A 15,310-nucleotide genomic window follows, 5' to 3' on the forward strand; every position below is an offset into this window, starting at 1 on the left:
TTCTGCCGGAACTCTTCTAACCCGGCTGCGTAAGGCTTGCATCTCTATAGGGAGAAGTGACTTGGTGCAGTGATGTTGCAAATGGGCCTGAGGTATTTTCACCATTCAAAACCATGAAGCAAATATTGGTAGCCTCTAACAATTAGAGGCACCTGGGGGCTACGTGTCTGCCCTCTTGTAGCTTGCTCCCTGGTGATACATTGCAATAGAGAACGTCTCACAGGAATTCTGCCACAAATACAAACATCTGCTGGCACAAAAGAGTCCTATTTCCTGATCCTGTATACTGAAGAAAGTCACCAGATTCTGTCCTTTCATTATTTATTTATTTATTTATTTTGGGACAGAGTCTTGCTCTGTCACCCAGGCTGGAGTGCAGTGGTACCATCTTGGCTCACTGCAACCTCTGCCTTCCGGGTTCCAGCTATTCTCCTGCCTCAGCCTCCCGAGTAGCTGGGATTACGGGTGCCTGCCACCACACCCAGCTAAGTTTTGTATTATTAGTAGAGATGGCGTTTCACCACATTGGCCAGGCTGGTCTTGAACTCCCGATCTCAGGGGATCCACCTCCCTCGGCCTCCCAAAGTGCTGGGATTATAGGCGTGAGCCACCAAGTCTGGCCTCTGTCCTTTTAAATAGTAGCTCGTTGCATGCATAAATTAACATATAGGAATACAACAATATTCGAATGGCGAAGCCTTCAAGTCTTCTAATCAAATGGGGGTAAAGGACCAAATGAGGTTCAAGATCCATGATGCTTCTGTAGAGGACTTGGACATTTGAATGTGTCACGTTCTTTTTTTCTTTCTTTTTCTTTCTTTTTTCTTTTTGTGTGACAGAGTTTTGCTCTGTCTCCCAGGCTGGAGTGCAGTGGCACGATCTTGGCCCACTGCAACCTCTGCCTCCCATGTTCAAGCGATTCTCCTGCCTCAGCCTCTCGAGTAGCTGGGATTACAGGTGTGTGCCACCATGCCTGGCTAATTTTTGTACTTTTTAGTAGAGACAGGGTTTCACCATGTTGGCAAGGCTGGTCTCTAACTCCCAGCCTCAGGTGATCTGCCTGCCTCGACCTCTTATACTTCATTCTGCAAAGGCAAAGATGCCAGTCAGTCATGTCTCTTGAATACCGTTCTTCTCACAAGTGAAAAAACGGTGTCCCAAGTCTCTTATGCTAATTCACAAACCCTCCGGTTCAGATTCCGCCAGTCTCCTGTGAAACACTTGCTGTAGCCCCCTCTGGGTGCAGGTTCCCGATTAGGGTTCTTCAATCACTAACTAACCATCTGGGAGTGTAGACGCCAAAACTGACTTTGCTTTCGAGCAGAAAAATAAGGAAGAAGGTGTGTGAATTTGGCTTTTGGTCATCATTGGGTGAGGAGGGGATGCCCAATGCTGCTGTCACCAGCCTGTGAGCATGAGAGCAGGAGCCTGCAAAGAAAAACAAACAATCTAGGGATGAAGTGGCATGAGCTGAGATCGTGCCACTGCACTCCAGCCTGGGAGACAGAGTGAAACTCCGTCACAAAAAAAAAAAAAAAAAAAAAAAAAAAAAAAAAAATCTCGGCAGAATACAAGAATGAACCTGGGTCTTCGATGATGCCATGGAACCACTCCAGGCCCAACTGCCTGTCCTTAGGGTAGAGATACTCAGAGTGTTTACCCTACAGTATTTTAAAATAGTCCAAAACGGTTACAAGTTTGTGTTTTCCAAGGATAGACCTAACTACCCCTGGGAAGTCTCTAGGTGGCCTCACAGCTATCTCAAACTCAATGTGTTCAAAAATGAGCCATCTGCCGGGTGTGATGGCCGATGCCTGTAATCTCAGCACATTGGGAAGCTGAGGTGGACGGATCACTTGAGGCCGGGAGTTCAAGACCAGCCTGGCCAACATGGTGAAACCCCTCGCTACTAAAAATACAAAAATTAGCCAGGTGTGGTGGAGCACATCTGTGCTCCCAGCTACTTGGGAGAAAGGTGGGAGAATCGCTTAAATCTGGGAGGCGGGAGGTTGCAGTGAGCTGAGATCACACCACTGCACTCCAGCCTGGGTGACAGAGCGAGACTCTGTCGCAAAAAGAAAAAAAAGTAAAAAGAGCTATCTCCCTTCCTAAATTTCCTCCTTGTATCACTTAGCATGCTTTTAGTGGCAAAACCCAGAAAATCTTACTCAAACTAAATACTATGCAGATGTATTATCTCACTTATAAAAAGCCCCAATGTAGAGAAAAAGTGTATATAACTGTATGAGTACTTTTAACAATAAACCACAGAAATGAGATAAATATTAACTGCCATTTTAACATTTATTATCTTATATTGCGCATGCTGATTTGTCTGGCTTCTTGCCTAACAACAAGCGACTCAAAGGCAAAACCAATGTTTGATTCTTCATAGCATCTTCAGCACATATTAGGCCCCCATCAAAGTTTGTTGCCCTAAGAAATGAATGAAGACTTTAACACTTTAAAGTTAGACTTCACACTAATTACTGAGTAAGCACAAAAGAAATAACCTGATAAAGATTTTATTTGAAATTATGTGTTCCTGATTAAATTAAATTACTTTTTTTCTCATGAAACACCCCTCTAACTATATGTCTTTTTTTTTTTCTTTGTTTTTCTTTTTTGAGATGGAGTCTCGCTCTGTCGCCCAGGCTGGAGTGCAGTGACACTGTCTCGGCTCACTGAAACCTTCGCCTCCAGGGTTCAAGCGATTCTCCTGCCTCAGCCTCCCAAGTGGCTGGAATTTACAGGCGTGTGCCACCATGCCCAGCTAATTTCCGTAGTTTTAGTAGAGACGGGGTTTCACCCTGTTGACCAGGCTGCCCTCGAACTCCTGACCTCAAGTGATCTGCCCATCTGGAACTATAATATATGTCTTTGGCTTTGCTCTCCAATTTAGAAAGTAACCCATTAAGTGCAAGATTACATCCTTCATACTTCAATCAGATAAACTGAAAACATCTTTTAGATATTGAGTTCTCTGCATATCAGAAAAAACCTCAACCAAAAGCATTGTAAAGCTCGAATCGTGAAAAAACATCAATCTCTTCTTGGTAATATGCTTAATATAGTTAGATGTCTCATTAATGTGACCAATATTATTTATATGCTTCTCCATGTGCTATTAATGTCACAGAGAATAATAAGGTCAATGCATCTCTGTTTTCTTTTGTTCTTGATTCAGTGGTATCATTATTTATGTTATTAATATTCTATATTTTCTCCTGTAATGCTTAAAGTTCTGTATAAGCAATTGCTCTTTCTAATATAGTACTACAGTCATAAAAGTGATTATCCTTATTTTGCAAACAGGAAAACTGGCACATCCAAAGGTTAGTTCTCTGCTGTGCAAGAAATTTCAGTGAGGGGCCAGGAAATGGGTGAAGAGGACAGTCGAAAGGAAACCCTCTAGCAGAGTTCACTTGAAAATAAAATTTTCTGAGTACTTTGTTTCACATCTGAATAATACACAGTTCCTTCTTCAAGGGAAAAAAATTAATCTTGGACCCTATTCTCCCACATGGCCTTAAATTGTTTCTGTCAATTTCTAGAATAATGAATGGATTGCAAAAGTATTAGCAATGCTAAACAAAGGTGAAATAATAAGAAAGATGAAGGCTTGGCTAGGCATGGTGGCTCACACCTGTAATCCCAGCACTTAGGGAGGCCGAGGCAGGTGGATCACCTGAGGTCAGGAGTTTGAGACCAGCCCGGCCAACATGGTGAAACCCTGGCTCTGCTAAAAATACAAAAGTTAGCCGGGCATGCTGGTGGGCACCTGTAGTCCCAGACACTCGGGAGGCTGAGACACAAGAATCACTTGTATCCGGGAGGTGGAGGTTGCAGTGAACCGAGATCGCACTACTGCACTGAAGCCTGGGCAACAGAGGTGAGACTCCATCTAAAAAGAAAAGAAAGAAGGCTCTATACCAAAACCTCTCCTCGATTTTGATTTTATTGGTTTATCCTTTAATTTATTCAATGAACATTCATTAGACATTCATTAAATGCCCTCTAGGTGCCAGGCATTGTTCTAGGTGCTAATCTTAATAGATAAAAAGACAAAATGACACAGCCCCCATCCTCAAATTCTTCATAGTCTAATGGGAGAGTCAGACGCGGAAACAAATATACAGCAGTGTCATTTAATAAGTGCGTCAACTGAGATAAGCACCAGACCAGAAATTGGTGTTAGGGATGGTGTCAGGAAAGAATGGCAGAGAAGGGGCCAGAATAGTGGCTGTATGAGCAGATAATGTTGAAATGTAAATGCTTAAAGAACAAAGATTAAAAAAAAAAAAACAAAAAAAACCAGTCTGCTGGCACTGTTTGTTCTATATTCTTTCACCTACCTGGGAATGCGTGTCAGCAGCCCAGACCTTTGCTGCTTTTTTTTTTTTTTTTTTTTTTTTGAGACTGAGATTCACTCTTGTTGCCCAGGCTGGAGTGCAATAGTGCAATCTCGGCTCACCACAACCTCCGCCTCCCAGGTTCAAGCGATTTCCTGCCTCAGTCTCTCGAGAGGCTGGGATTAGAGACATGTGCCACCATGCCTGGCTAATTTTGTATTTTTAGTAGAGATGGGGTTTCTTCCTGTTGGTCAGGCTGGGCTCGAACTCCCGACCTTAGGTGATCCACCTGCCTTGGCCACCCAAAGTGCTGGGATTACAGGCATGAGCTACAGCACCCAGCTTTTTTTTTTTTTTTGAGAGAGGGTCTTGCTCTGTTGCCCAGGCTGGAGTACAATGGTGATCCTAGCTCACTTTAGCCTGCAACTGCTGACCTCAAGTGATCTTCTTGCCCCAGCCTCCCAAAGTCCTGGGATTGCAGGTGTGCCAGCACTCATGGCCTCAGACTTTTAACTTCAGATGAACATTTCACACTCCTGGATTTCTCAGGGGCCGGCCTATTGGTGTTCACTCCAGACGGGGAGGCAGGCTGAGCATCTAGGGCCGCCTGTGCCACGCTCTCCTCCCACCCTGTGCAGAGGCTCTCAGGCCCTGCTCTGCTCTTGGATGCTCAGAATCACTTGGGGGAGTTTTTAAAAGGTTACTAATACTAATGCAAACACCCCAGAACTTGGTAGTTAATTGTTCAGAGATGGAACTATGGCACCCATATTTTTAAAAAGCTCCCTCTAGTGATTCTAACATGCATCTAGAATGGGGAACCACCGAGCTACCTCATGGAGACTGAGGATTTGTGAAAGCCGGGCTCTGAGAACTGGCTGGCAGTATTTCTGTGAAATAGGCAATGAAAAATCCTAGTCAGCATCATGCAACGGCTTCCATTATCCTCACAATTTTCTAAGTTCCTTAAGGAAAAGGTTCCTACTACCAGGTGTGAAGGATTCCTGGCCATTCCTTTGTCAAATCAGGGGCAGAGCAAAGTAGGAAGGGAAAATGAAGTTTCCATGACGTATTCAGCATTTTTAAATGACTCGTTCACAATCTGTAAGTCATGCCTTGTCAAATCTCCTTTGAAACTTAAAACAAAAATTGCTCTGCTTATGAGCGCTGCACGTAGACTTAATTCCCCTCCTATCTTGCAAAGAGAATCAGTGGCATCCTTCAAATATTTGTCTCCAAAGCATAATTATATACTTGGTGAGTAACTGGAGATCTTTCAAAACTTACCTTCAAGCTCCGTGACTTGTCCCTCCAAGAAAAAACAAAACAAAACAAAACAAAACAAAAAAACCCAACCAGATGGTTTTGTGAAGAAAATAAAGATGAAAAATGTTAGAGGGTTTTATCCTTCCTTCTCTAGAACGGATTCCAACCAAATGATTTCCACGGGAGATCTTGGTTTTCCTTTACCTTGGACATTATGAGAAAAAGACTGCCTGCTTTAAGAAATCCTCAAAGGTAACGTCTTTTCTTTAGCTGCTACAGATTTCCTGCTTGGGCTTCACCATGTGACATTGCAGCCTTGAGGTCTCATTCACACCTCTCCAGCTCCCCGTGGAAGTCATCAGGCAGTGGTTTCTTGCATCGCACAGGCTGCCCTCTCAATCTCTCCACTTTCTGCAGAGAAATTTTGGATTCGCTCCATCTGGCTCACTGAATAGTTTATTAGCCAGGGTTCTTTCAAGAAACAGAACTGAGAGAGAAAAAACAGAGAACAGAGAGAGAGCGAGAGAGAGAGAGAGATAAATTTTAAGGAGTTGATACATGCAATTATAGGGGCCAGCAAGTCCAACATTCACAGGACAGGTTAGCAGCCTGGAAACTCAGGCAGGATTGGACACTGCAATCTTCCTTTCTTTCTTTTTTTTTTTTTCAGTCAGCAAAAATATTTATTGTGAATCTATTATTTGCTAAGAAACATTGACTATATTAGGTACATAGGATGCATTAAACAAAATTCCCAACCTTAGAGGAACTTGTATGGTTTTTGTTTTGTTGGTTTTTAAAAATGTTTTATTATTTATTTATTTTAACTTTTAAGTTTAGGGTTACAAGAGCAGGTTTGATGTTACGTAGGTAAACTTGTGTCCTGGGGGTTTGTTGTAGAGATTATTTTGTCACCTAGGTATTAAGCCTAGTAACCCATTAACTATTTTTCCTGATCCTCTCCCTCCTCCACCCTCCAAAAAGCCCCAGTGTGTTGTTCTCCTCTGTGTGTCTATGTGTTCTCATCATTTAGCTCCCACTTAAAAGTGAGAACATGCAATATTTGGTTTTCTGTTCTTGTGTTAGTTTGTTAAGAATAATGGCCTCCAGCTCCATCCATGTCCCTGCATATGACATGATCTTGTTTCCTTTTATGGCTGCATAGTAATCCATGGTGCATATATACCACATTTTCTTTATCTAGTCTATCATTGATGGGCATTATGTTGATTTCATGTCTTTGCTATTGTGAGCTCTGTTGCAATAAACATACGCATACGTGTCTTTATGGTAGAATGATTTGTATTCCTTTGGGTGTATACCCAGTAATGGGATTGCTGAGTTAAATGGTATTTTTGTCATTAGGTCTTTGAAGAATCACCACACTGTCTTGCACAATGGCTGAACTAATCTACACACCCACCATCAGTGGAGAAGTGTGCCCTTTTCTCCATAACCTCACCGGATGCTGCAGTCTTGAGGCAGAATCCTTTTGTGCTGGGAAACCCCAGTCTTTCCTCTTAAACCCATTGATTGATTGGATGAGGCCCACCCAAATGATCAAGGCTTTATTTAAAGTCAGCTGATTGTAGATGTTAACCATATCTACAAAATACTTTCACAGCTACTCCTGGATTCATGTTTGATTAAATACCTAGGTATTGTATCCTAGCCAAGTTGACACCCAAGACTAACTATGACGAAGAGTTTGATGAAGAGAATTAATTTATTAATATCTTCATCAATTTCTAGAATAATGAATGGGCCACAAATATATTCACAATATTAAACAAAGATTAAGTGAGAAGATTATATGAAGGCACTATACCATAAAGTTCCCCCGATTTTTATTGTATTGATCCATCCTTTAATTTTTCAATAAACATTTATTAAGCACTTCCTATGTGCTAGGGCCTGCTCTAGGTGCCAATCATATAGATAAAAAGAAAAAAAACAGCCCCTGCCCTTAAATCTTTTGCAGTCTAGCGGGACAGTCAGACACATAAACAAATATATAGTAGTGTATATTTATTGGGTTTTGGAGTCAGAAAAACCTGAACTTTAGTCCCCCACCCACGTGCTAAATGGATATCGATCTCATCTCTTAAACTTTCAGAGTGAAATTTACTCTTTTGAAAATTTGGGGATGGGGTGCAGATAAGAAGTTTCTAAGGCAATGATGTCTCATTTGTCTCTAAAATTTGGAGCCTTTCAAGATAATTCAGTATCCTGAATACTTTCCTCATTATCTTAAAGATATAAACACCTTGTGATTATGGATTTTTGTGCTGAGTTTCGTTTCAGTGAGTGAAAAGGTGTTCTCTGGAGACGGATGGGTGAAAAAGGAATTGATGGTGGGATTTCTAGAGAGAATAATTACAAGGGAATTGACTGGTAAGATTAAATTGAGGCTGATGATGTAGCGTGGTGGCTACAGAGCCTTTGCTTGGGAGATCTTACTTTCTTTTCTTTTCTTTCTTTTTTTTTTTTTTTTGAGACAGAGTCTCACGCAACCTCTGCCTCCAGTTCTCCCACCTCAGTCTCCTGAGTAGCTGGGATTACAGGCACCCACCATCATGCCCAGCTAATTTTTGTATTTTTGTAGAGATAGGGTTTCACCATGTTGGCCAGGTTGGTCTTGAACTCCTGACCTCTGTTCCGGGATCTTACTTTCGATTCTATGGCGGGTAGTTCTACTCTCCTGAACCCAACCTTGGTCTGCTACCTAATGGGACTTGTTCATGCTCAAAATAGATTTCTCCAGGACCACTGAATTATTTTAAGTTTCATTTAGACCATGGTTGGTGTTAACTACTCCATGGAGGTGTCAAGTCATGAAACCAATATGTTTGTGACTTGGCTCAAATGGTTGGTTTTTAAGTTTCTATTCATCTAATATATGCTTTTCTCTGGCAGTGAAAATATTGTCAGATAAATTAAACTGCCATTACAGCAGCTCTTGACTCAATTTCTGGCCCTGGTAAACAGAGACGACCTCAGTTATGTAGTTAGGAATCAAATCGAAGCTTGGTGTTAAGAACCATTTTTCTTTTTCCCCAGATCTGTATTTCATCTTTGACTCAGTAATTTTAAAAGGAAAGAGTTTGTGAATCTAGTGGGTGTAGTGGATTGCACTAAGGATGCAGGATGTCATGGATTGCAATAAGAAAAATAAAATTGGCCATATGGTTGCAGAAACATAACGGACCTGCTGTACCTGTGAAGGTGCATTTGTATCTTATTGGCAGAAATCACAGCTTAAACGACTAAGAAAAGTACACCTTTTGTTACTGAAAAGGCCCGAGTCAGGGCAGCCATCACAGTGGCTTGATACAGTGGCTCAAAGATGGCACCGAAGACTGGCCACCACGAGGGGAGAAGCTGACTCCCCTCGTGGTGGCCATGTGGCTGCCAGTAGTCCTTAGGGTTTTGATTCATCACATCCTCATTCAGCTGGAGGAGAGAGATTAGCAGGGAGAGGGCACATTTCTTTTCCAACCATAGAAAAACGTGTGGACTTTCTTCTACTGTCCTCGTGTGTAAGGGATAAGACCACTCTGCTTGGATTAGTCAAGTCAGATCTCACCTCTGGAGCTGGAGTGATGAAATCTTTCCCATCGCACATGCCATTCAGCAGGACGGGGCACCGTGGACTCAGAAGAGGCTCAATGACCCCTGCAGATGCATTTCACGAATTAATTGGATTCATTTTCCCTTTAAGAATTTTCACTGGTGGCCCGGCGCGGTGGCTCACACTTGTAATCCCAGCATTTCCGGAGGCCGAGGCGGATAGATCACCTGAGGTCAGGAGTTTGAGACCAGTCTGGCCAACGTGGCAAAACCCTGTCTCTACCACAAATACAAAAATTAGCTGGGCATGGTGGCACATGCCTGTAATCCCAGCTACTAGGGAGGCTGAGGGGGGAGAATCTCCCGAATGCAGGAGGCGGGAGTGGCAGGGAGCTGAGATGGTGCCACTGCACTCCAGCCTGGGTGACAGCAAGACTTTGTTTCAGAAAAAAGAAAAAGAAAAAAAAATTTTTCATCTGTGATAGAAAAAATTCGTTAGTTGAATTCAAGATGTTTTTTTTAGCCATTGTATTTGCTATATTTTATATGGGTGGGGGGAAGATGTTGAAATTTGGGGAAACAGATCATAAAATACCTTCTCTGGTTACTGAAATGGAAATATTTTCTTCTCTTCTTTGAGAAACAGTAACATTTATCATTCTCATGGCAGAACAGATGTGAAGTAAAACATTGAAGTAAACAAACGTCAGTCGTGGAAACATTTACCCTTTTATTTCATTCCTTTCCCCTCATTTTCTTCCCACCCATCTACACACAACAAACATAATGGATCCGAGGAAAACTGAAAAAGATGAGCTCAGTTTCACTTTGGAGTTAACTAAGCATCAAATAACTACAATGGTGCTGTCTGGTAAAATTTAGAAGTTCTTCCTGTGTATTGTGAATTTCACCTGAGCATCAGCAAGTTTGAGGAAGACCTGCCCATGAAGAAGGTGTCGGGATAGGGAGGGAGAACTTGGCTTTTAATCTAATCTTCATGGCTTTGATGTAACGGGGTTTTATGCTCCCATCCATCACTCGTTGTCGCCATTGCTATCCTGGTTAGGAACCAGTGGCAGACCTTGGGTTGTTGGGGAAAGGGTGGTCATAAAAACTTTCTATGTGTGTGTTGATACGTATGTATGTTTCTGAGTGTATACCTTTGTGTGCAGGTGTGAACATGTGTGTGTGCTATGCCTGCGTTTGTGTGTGTATTGTGTTTGTGCCTATGTGTGTCTACACACTGACATCTATGATTACTCTTTTTACCATCTTTTTGATAATGCCATAAATAACTTTTGAGATAGAAACTTTACAGGGCCAGCTTTGCACTTTGGGAGCACTGATACTTTATTAAAATTACACTTAGTGGATAAAAATTACCCAGTCTTGGCATTTCTCTTATACAATGTGTTATTTGAATAGCTGAGCTTTTATGAGTCATTTTTTTTTTTTGAGACAGGGTCTTGCTCTGTTGCCCAGGCTGGAGTACAGTGGCATGATCACAGCTCACTGCAGCCTCAACCTCCTTGGCTAAGGCAGCCCACTGGCCTCAGCCTCCAAAGTAGCTGGGACCACAGGCATGTGCCACCACACCTGGCTAATTTTTATATTTTTTGTAGAGATGGGGTCTCGCCACATTGCCTAGGCTGGTCTTGAACTCCTGTGGCTCAAGCAAACCACCTGGCTCCATCTCCCAAAGTGCTGGGATTACAGTTGTGAACCACCACACCCGGCCAGCTTTTATGAGTGATGCATTCATCTTATAGTCGCCAACAGATTCTCACCCACACAGAGGTCCCCCATACACGATGCGATTAAACTTCACCGCATGGTTTACTTACATCAGAATTGACAGTTTGTGTCCTATACTGAAACTCTTCTTATTCACAACTAGGGTTTATTAGAACCTATATGTCTTTGTATCTGGACTAGGTCCTAGAAAGGAAGCAAAACTCTCTTCTGAATGTTTTTCCAGTAGAATGAGAGAGGGAAACCTTTCAGTGTACGGGATTGAGAACCTGCAAAGCTGGATCCCTTCCAGGCACTCTGTCCTTCTTCCCTGGGAGGGAGGCTCAGAAATGATCACCCACGAAGAGGTGAGAGAGGAGCAAAAGGGGAGAAGCCCTGAAGTCAGGGAGATTGGTTTAGTCCCTGTTTCCAGGCATCACTTTCCAGGCTGAGCACAAACAGGAAGGATTGCCTGTGTCTCTGGCCAGAGCCCATGGCTCAGGCTCCCTGCGGGGGTCTGCTGCCTCAGCAGATGGGATATGGAGAAACCAACAGGCTGGGGGTGACATCAGTCTGATATGGAAAAAAAAAATCCTCCCTGGCCCAGTAAATATCACAATAGGGAAACCAGGGGGTATTTCAAAAACATCGGAAACCCAGAGCAAGGGAGGTGCCGTGGATTAAACCTCTTTTCTGATTCCCTTCATTCGTTTTGCAACCTTCTTGTCTTCCCAGCCATTTGGGAAACTCACGGGTCTTGTTCCCAGCCCTTTACTTCCTTTGGAGGTGGAAGCGGAAGCCCAGGCCTGGGCTTCATCTAGGTGCATTACAACCTTCTCTCAGCAGCCTAGTACTTCCTCATGCTCTTGGCCCTGCAGCTCTCAGGGCTGTAGACCAGGCAGGCGGAGCTCAGAGTCAACTCTAGAATCAGCTGTGCAGGGGTGATAGATCTCTCCAGGAATCCCAGGACTCCTCACACTTTCTTTCAAATGATTTCCATATAAGGAGGCCGGGAGTAGTGGCTCACGCCCGTAATTTCCGTCACTTTGGGAAGCCAAGTCGGAGAATCGCTTGAGCCCCGAAGTTAAAGGTTGTAATGAGCTCTGATCACACCACTGCACTCTAGTCTGGGTGACAGAGCTGGACCCTGTCTCTAAGAAAAAAAAAATTCCATATAAGTTCACTCCATTCAACCTGTCTTCCCTGGGAGCTCTGCCCAGTGTTTCTCAGCCCAGGTTTTCAGACTCCCCTTGTCAGTGGTGGTTTCCCAGCTGGACTGTTCAGCTCACAAAAGCAAGCACAGACCGTGCTGTATGGTCCGAGCACACTTAGCTCCTGGCAAGACAAGGGCTGTATATCCGAAATTGTACAAATATCAAACGTATTCCCAAAATGCCCTCTCGTTTTAATAACAAAGAGAGTTGCATTGGAAACCCATGTGTGAGGATCTGTACTGGCGCACCCTCCTTGGGGAGGCTGGGGTGGGGTCTTTGTGTCTGGATTCCGCCCCTCCCCTGGGACCCTAATGAGGAAGGGAAGCAGCAGATGTGCAGAGCCCATCTGCCCAGCTGGGGCCCATGCTCTTCCTCCTCATTATCTAGCGGGCGTCAACAGCACATGGGGCCAGGCCCCTCCCAGATGTGCCACCATGGAAACCATGCCTTGGGCAGGTCTGCCCCTGATGTTTGCAGAACTGGAGCAAGAGTGAAAAAGCCCGAGGCCAAGCTCCCCCATCGTGCCCCCCCTGATTCCTCATGGCACCCTGAGGGGTGTCCAGCATCTACCCATGCACCCCACAGCCTGCAGATTCCCACTCTGTCCCATGCCTCTCCAAAAAGCCACCCTTGGCACCCCCTTCCCCTCTAGAAGCATGCACCCTTGCCGTGAGATCCACCAGGAGCCTGAGGCCCACCTGAGGAGGAAGGCCCCACATGGAGTGGTTTGGTCAGGACATTCCTGGGCCCCAAGTATCTGGAGCACGGTTTAGAAGAGGCACAGGTGCAGGGTGGGTGTGTCTGCTGGCCCTGAGGACTCTGAGTGGGGTTTCTCTAACTAAGCGCTGTGGGAGAAGTCCCTGGTTGCCTGGGTCTAAGGGCTAGATTGCAGGTCCTACAGCTCTGTGATGTCCCCTGTGCAATATCAATAAAAGTAGTATGCTGGGTTTGTACTTTTCATAGATCTGAATGTTTTTCATTTCTTTACTTTTTAATAGAGACAAATCTTGCTCTGTCACTCAGGCTGGAGTGCAGTGGTGCAATTACAGCTCACTGCAGCCTTAAACTCCTGGGCTCAAGGAACCAGGAGTGAGCTATAATTGTGCCACTGCGCTCCAGTGGTGCCATTAGAGCACCAGGTTGACTCCATTCCCCCAACTACAAGACTGTAGGCTTTCAAAGGCCAGGTTGACTCCATCCTCCCGACTCAGCCTCCTGCAGACTGCAGATGCGAGCCACATCACCCAGATATTTTCTTTTTCTTTGAGTCTCGCTTTGTCACTCAAGCTAGAGTATAGTGGGGCGATCTCAGCTCACTGCAACGTCTGTCTCCTGGGTTCAAGTGATTCTCCTGCCTCAGCCTCCTGCGTAGCTGGGATTACAGGCACCTGCCACCACGCCCAACTAATTTTTGAATTTTTAGTAGAGACAGGGTTTTGCCATGTTGTACAAGCTGGTCTCGAACTCCTGACCTCAGGTGATCTGCCCACCTCAGCCTCCCAAAATGCCGGGATTACAGGCATGAGCCACCACTCCGAGCCCCACCCAGGTAATTTTTAAAACTTTTTTGTAGAGACAGCATCTCCCTATGTTACCCAGGCTGGTCTCAAACTCCTAGGCTCAAGCAATTCTCCCATCTCAGCCTCCCAGAGTGCCAGGGTTACAGGCGTGAGCCACACATCCAACGGAGACTAGAATGGTGTTGCCTTTGATAGCTTTGCAGTGCTATTTTATTTTATTTTATTTTTGAGACAGAGTCTCACTGTTGCTCAGGCTGGAGTGCAGTGGTATGATCTCAGCTCACTGCAACCCCCACTTCCCGGGTTCAAGCGATTCTCCTGCCTCCTGAGTAGCTGGGATTACAGGTGTGCACCATCCTGCCCAGCTAATTTTTGTATTTTTAATAGAAACAGGGTTTCACCATGTTGGCCAGGCTGGTCTCGAACTCCTGACTTCAAGTGATCCACCCACGTTGCTCTCTCAAAGTGCTGGGATTACCGGCTTGAGCCACCATGCCCGGCTTGCAGTGCTTTAAAAAAATGCTTTTCCAGGGAGTTCCATGTTTATGTCTTTCCATTATGATGCAGCTCCCCTGGTTTCCAAAGATACCCCATGCCCCAAGTCTTGGCTTTGACCACAGGCAGCTGTCTCGGGGGATACCTTTAGAAGATGCCTGTGGGTGAGAGCAATTCTTCTTCCATAAGAAAGCCTTGAGAATGCTACCAGTGGATTTTCATCCTGGCTTTGCTTCCAGCTTGTTTTTCTGGCCCCAGGTGATTTTTCCTGGGTGACCTCCTCACTGGAGCTGTTCGCTTCCTACTCCCGGAGTTCCCAGGTGCCTTAGGCCCCACACCCTGGCTCTTCAGGACGGCCTCTGAGGTGCCTCGTGCATGACAGGCTTCCTGGCATTCCCAGATAAGATTAGGCCTTTCTTTCCTTACCTGTTTCTGACCTTAGCTTTCATTCTCTCAGGAATTCTCTCTGGATGTGCCAGTGGCTCTCATGACCCCTCCATAACACATTTGTGTTGGCATAATGTGGTTTTGGAACTGTACCTTTTCTCAAAAGACATGGATGCTGGCAATTGCAGGGACTTCAGCGGGACAGTGGGGAGGATATGATGGGGATGCGTGGGCTCTTGGTGCCCCTGCTCTCTGGGATGGAAGAGGGCAATGGGGAGACATGGTCCAGATAGAGGGATATGGATAAGCAGCTCCTCAGCTGCTGGCTTGGTTCCCATCTCTGTGAAGGCCTCGCTGTGGCTGGGATGTGAACTTTGGTCATGACTTTGTTCTAGTAAGGCTGTTACATTATTCATTTGACCAGGGAGAAAGAGTGCTAGGTCAGGGGAAATTATTATATAATGAAGTATGTGTTTTAGTAAATGGATGAACTCACAGTCTAGCTTTGATGTGCTGAGTAGATTTTAGCCAGGACGAAGGGACAAGGCACTGCCAGATTGATTGAGAGGGGGAAGGGGAAGGAAGACCTCACTGGTGGCGCTGAGCTGACAGTGCATTAGGTCACATAGAGGGCACAGCCTTCCACCCAGCAGCCAACCCTCAGAGTCTCACTCAGGCCCTGGGTCCTCAGACAAGCTGGCTTTTAAGAGTCTGGCAGACCACACAGTCTGGGTTTTTGTTTCTTCTAATTGTTTCCTGGCTTACAAACATAGCC

At 44.8% G+C, this 15,310-nt stretch overlaps 1 long non-coding RNA gene across 1 annotated transcript; it reads right to left on the reverse strand.

Annotated features, from left to right (window-relative positions):
- Positions 1 to 5,644: 5,644 nt before the first annotated feature.
- Positions 5,645 to 14,258, reverse strand: LOC139356410 (uncharacterized). The gene is made up of 3 exons (XR_011608247.1): positions 14,055 to 14,258; positions 9,205 to 9,293; positions 5,645 to 6,105 (listed from the first exon to the last, which is right to left on the reverse strand). It is a non-coding gene; the product is annotated as an uncharacterized lncRNA (long non-coding RNA).
- Positions 14,259 to 15,310: the final 1,052 nt, after the last annotated feature.

This window comes from Macaca nemestrina, chromosome 9 (assembly GCF_043159975.1).
Source record: "Macaca nemestrina isolate mMacNem1 chromosome 9, mMacNem.hap1, whole genome shotgun sequence".
Classification (NCBI taxonomy): domain Eukaryota; kingdom Metazoa; phylum Chordata; class Mammalia; order Primates; family Cercopithecidae; genus Macaca; species Macaca nemestrina.